Raw genomic sequence first — 5,235 nt, forward strand, 5'->3', positions numbered from 1 at the left:
CTGAGTGTTTTTCTAGATGCCAGGTACCATGCTGAGCACTTTACACACATCATTACCCTCTCACAGAAGTTCTATGAAGCAAGTAGTCATATTGTCTCCATTTTACAGATGAAAACGTGGAGGCCTGGAAATTTTGGGCAGCTCGCTCAAGGTCACAGTGTCAGTAAACGGCCTTCTACTTGGTTATAAAACTTGCAGTCTGAACAGTTATTTCTTAAGGAGTTATGTCTCCTCCTTGACGGTCTTCCCCAAATTACCATGCTGTCTCCTCTCTTCCAAGAAGACATCCCCCTGCCCATGGCTTAGAGAGCACTTTCTCCCCGCGTGGGTGCCTCAGTTAGGCAGTGGTTTGATTGCCTGCTTTATGCCCAACAGTGTGCTAAGATAAAAAGCCTTTGAACTTCCAGCCTTTTCGTTCAGCAAAAATAATGTATTTGAGGAAAGTTGACTGACAGACCAGGTTGTAAAAAACTAAAAGTCCATCCTTTAAAAAGAGACTCCTTTAAAAATAGACCAGAGAGCAAAATATTCTAAACCACAGCATGTGAGTGTACGTGCACTTGTGCACATGTGTGCATGTGTGTGTCTGTCTGTCTGCATAAGGGAAGTGGAAGAGAAATGTTGCCCATTTATTCCACAAAACGCCATCAGAAAAGAGCAATATCATGGCAAGAGGAGCTGATAGCTATTTATTCCCCCAAGGAAGAGCATTTGAAGAGATTCATCAGCATGACATTAGCAATCTTCAAAAACATTTATACATGAATTCTTGAAGACAAGAAAAGGACAAATCAATCAGGCATAGAGCATCTGAAACTATCACATTACACAGTTAAGTCATCGTCCATGAGCACAGTCGTGCTTCCCTCCACTCGGCTTCCTTCCTCGGCTTCCTGATCTTTCACTTGCAAGTGTGAAAACAGTTGGGAATCCAGCAAATCGAGGTGGCCTCACATGTGTTCCTTCAAATTGTTGTGCTGTGTAGGGCAAAAAAATGGACAAAGCCCATTTTTAAATCAACATATGCATCCTCTAAAGAGACAGCTCCATCTCTTCCTGTCTGTGGGTGTGGCACCCCCCAGAGAAGGGCCAGGCTGATTTTTCTCTTTTCAAGGGTTAATTCTCCTGTTGTCATTTGCAGAACAGACCAGAACAGCAAATCGCAGGAGATACCCTTCTGTTCCTCTGTGTCAGTAATAGATGCTTCTTTCAGATCAGGGAGTTGGGGTGAGGTGGGAATGAATTAACCAATTAAACTTGAGGAAGGCATAAGTTTAGTCTGAAGCAACCTTAAAATGAAATACCCAACACTCCAGAGTTGTGTCGGGTAGGTTCTTTGGCAATATCTCCAACCTTATTTTTTTAAGATTTAATTTATTTATTCATGAGAGACACAGAAAGAGAGGCAGAGACATAGAGAGGGAGAAGCAGGCTTCCTGTGGGGAGCCCGATGTGGGACTCGATCCCCGGACCCTGGGATCATGACCTGAGCTGAAGGCAGACACTCAACTACTGAATCACCCAGGTGCCCAGGGAATATCCCTGACCTTAAGAATGGCTCTGCTATAGCCAAGAAAGTGTTCTTTTTCTTTATAGAAACTGCCTTGAGTCCCTAGATCTGGGATATGCTGGTTCTCAGGGTAAAGTCTTGTCCCCCGCAGCACTGTGGGAGGCACCAGAGTTGCACAGGCCTGAGTTCAAACCCTCAATTTATTCTCGGCTTCAAAATCGACTGTGATCCAGAGAGGGAGCATACAGGTGTCAAGTTCAGAACTACTTGTTTACATGATAAATTATGGATCTTTGGGGACTGTTGTCAAGGTTTGAGAGAAGTAGAGAGGATTCTCACAGCAACCTTTTAAAGGCTTCATTATATACTTGAGATGTGACAAGGGAAATTCTCCAGCTTCCTCTGAAATTTTGTCTCCTCTTTTGTAAAAACGGAAATAATCTCTTCTGCTTACCACAGAAGAACAAGCTACCAGAACAAGACTTGCTTGCACACAAGGATAATGATCCCTAAATTTTTACCTCAAGTTTTTGAGCAGTGCCTGGCACAGAGAAAGTGCAGAAAAATATCACTGTAGAGAGAACAAGTGAATGAAGAAATGAGTCACGTCTATGGATTAATAGGAATAAAATATGAAAAATTCATAAACTCATCCATACTATTGGTAAGCATGCTCTTCTCCAAAAGCAACAAACTCCAGGGGCACTTTTTTTTGACATGGTTCAAAGTCTAGGAAGTATCTCAACTTTTGGTTTGGAGCTTTTTGAGTTATCTAGTTTTTTTAATTCTGTTTTATTGTGGGCAACCCTGTGCCAAACCAAACATGACTTTTCCTGTAAAGACTGGTGGCTCATCAAATATCATTCACCTGAGCTCTAGTCAAATCTCCTTACTGGTGTCCTGGAGGTATTTTCAGTTGTGACAGCTCAGTGAGAGGTTTTATGAAATCACTTCCCCCTCACCATAATCCCAGCAGCCCTCCTCCGGGCTGTGCTTCTAGAAATCAGTTGCCCTCCAAATATCAGTGGGAAGTGGTGCTCTTAGGGGAAAATATTAATGACATGTGAGGTCCTTGTCTCAGGTGTGGTTTCTCTTGAAGGTGAGCAGCAGGATCTACCTGGGTCTTTACATGTGAGACACACCAGTTGGTCTCATGCTTTTTGCCACATCCCTAGGGGAGGTGTTGATCACCATCCAGTTCTGACAATGACCCGGGCCCCGGGTAAGGCTCTGTGCGTAAACGGAGGTATGTTGTACCCACACCCTCTGGAGAACAGACATGAACACAAATAAATCATCTAGTAATCTAGAAAAGCCCATCTTTAGGGCCACCTGAGCAGGCTAGAGGTGCCAGACCATGGAGAGCAAAGGCCGGAGACTTCTGGAAAGACTTCATGGAAGAAGTGGGTCTTGAATCAGCGGTTGAGAGAAAGGGATCACTCAGCAGGCCAGAGAGGGGTGGGAATCCTGATGGAGGCAGTGACACGGGGTTAGTGAACAGGGCAGTGAGGAGACACGTGTGCAAGGAAAGCACCAGACCAGAGCTGGGAGAGGCAGCGTCTACACCGACCTGGCACAGGGGCCAATGGGGCTCTGCATGGGCCTTGGATGGAGTCCTCAGGCTGCGGAGGCCCTGGGTTTTCTCGGCACCCCTTTCAGCCTCATAGAGTCCTTAAAAATCCAATTAAACAGCAGATGTGAAAGTTATTTGAAAATCCTGAACCGCCTCACCACTGCAGGGTGCTCTTAACCTTGCCATTTCGGGAAAGCGTGGCTAGAAAAGCAAGGGGGGCGCCCATCAGAAGGGACAGGAAAAGTCTGGCCAAGGAGCCGTGCTGGTTGACACTGAACTTTGTGAACAAAGACAAGCAATGAAGAGCCCTGGACGGGCCCTCTCGGCTCCTCCCTTCCCTCCGTCTCTCCCTGCCCAGGCCCACCTCGGCCTCCACAAACGTCACTGACACTATCTTGGTGGGAAAGCTCACCTCGAAGAGCGTGACGTGATGTGAACTCGCCCCATTTCAGCCCCACCCTCGCCCTCCCACAAAGCTAAAAACCACCAGATCAATTCACGTGGTCTCTTTTAGAATGTGGCAACCACCGAGCATCTGGAGCAGTGCTGCCTAGCAACAAGAGTGGTGGCGCAGGGACAGTCTGAGTTGATCTTCCAGGTGGCACACATTCCCCACGGAATGGACTTGGGCTCCACTCCACTTGCCTTGTCCGCCCTCCGTCTTCTCCTCTGTGAGCTGAGGACTCCGTGTTCTCTGAACACTTGTCAGAGCCTCTCGAGGGATGTTTCTGTCCCGAGGACAGAGCAGTGGAGAAGCTTCGGGGGCACAGACAAAGCATACGAAGGGGCACACTGACAACCACGTGTCCCATCTAGGGCCAGGGTGACAGTGGTCTACTCATCCAACGATCACCCAGGACGAGCCAAGAGAATTTGTTGATGAGCGACACTGAGCTTCTGTCATCACGGAGCTCACAATCTAGTGGCAAAGTCAGACAAACAGACTGAAGCATGGCAAGTGTCAGGATGCATCAGGGCTGGGATCTGGGGAGACGGAGGCTCCTCTGCACCAGAACGGTGACTTCCATCACGCCTGTCTCGTGCTCCCTGCACTGCCTTGTCATTCTATGTCTTGAATAGCTTCACCAAGCAAGATATGGATACGCTTGATCTTCTATTTTTAGGAACATTACAATGACATTAAGTATATCGAACACGCCCAACCCTCCCAGTTCTAAGATGCCCAAGGAGGGGATGGTCTTCAGCCTCTATGATGACTCAGTGATTATCTGGAACCTTCTCCCATGCCTCCATCCTGGGATTCTCTGTCCTGGTCTATGCTGGCTACTTCTGCATGACAGTGGTTGAGCTCACTTCCAGGACACTGCCCTTCCTCTCTCTTGCTCTGTACCTGCCACTTGGCAGTTTTACACCTTTCACCAGGTGTCCAGATTTTGTTGGGCAAATTCCCTATATCTTAGGGCAAATACCAGGGTATAGACTCAGCCCTGACAGAGAGACAAATTAGTAACCACCTGCTTGGATTGAATTGGAAGAGTTGATGCCCAAAGCCAATGCATCTACGGGGTGGTGATTAGTGGTGTTTAGCAACCATCTACAAGTTTCCTAAGTTCACTATTCATTAGAAAATTTTGTGCTTTTTTTTTCTAACATGATCTTTCTAAACCTTAAGGGTTTGACATCCAAGAATCTTGTGATCAAGCCTAGAGTCTCCATCCCTACCCTTTTGTTTCAGAGATCTCTCCCATCCCTTCCTTGCCTCCGCCGCTCTGGACTCATGGTCCCAATATCTCCCACCTGCCCGTTCCTCCCGTCCTCTGGTCTTTTCCCTGGCCCATCTCTGGACCTTCTCTTGTTCCATTGTGCCTTTCTTGAAGCTCAGGGATAAGAGGTGAGTGTTTGTTATTTGTTTTCAAAGCTCCTCCTGAAGACACCAGCCTCATGCTGGCCATTCTGGTCACATCAACCTCTTGTCAGCTGATGAGCCAAACGATGACCTCTTGGCTTCCTTCTCCTCCTCTGTCCTGTCAGAGACAGACACCCCTCCAAGGCTCTCTGAAAATGACTCCTAGCCAGACAATAGCAATTTTTCCTTGCTGTGCTACTGTTCTCTGCCACAGGTAAGAATCAGGAAGAAGCAAAAACGATTTTGCAGCCAGGAGAATTCTAATCCTTGGCTAAGCATGTTCAC

General features: G+C 47.1%; 1 long non-coding RNA gene across 1 annotated transcript; it reads right to left on the minus strand.

The window, feature by feature from the left end:
• Window positions 1-663: 663 nt before the first annotated feature.
• LOC144283990 (uncharacterized) lies at window positions 664-3,605 on the minus strand. The gene is made up of 2 exons (XR_013352471.1): window positions 3,496-3,605; window positions 664-977 (listed from the first exon to the last, which is right to left on the minus strand). It is a non-coding gene; the product is annotated as an uncharacterized LOC144283990 (long non-coding RNA).
• Window positions 3,606-5,235: the final 1,630 nt, after the last annotated feature.

The sequence above is a fragment of the Canis aureus genome, chromosome 15 (genome assembly GCF_053574225.1).
Source record: "Canis aureus isolate CA01 chromosome 15, VMU_Caureus_v.1.0, whole genome shotgun sequence".
Lineage (NCBI taxonomy): Eukaryota > Metazoa > Chordata > Mammalia > Carnivora > Canidae > Canis > Canis aureus.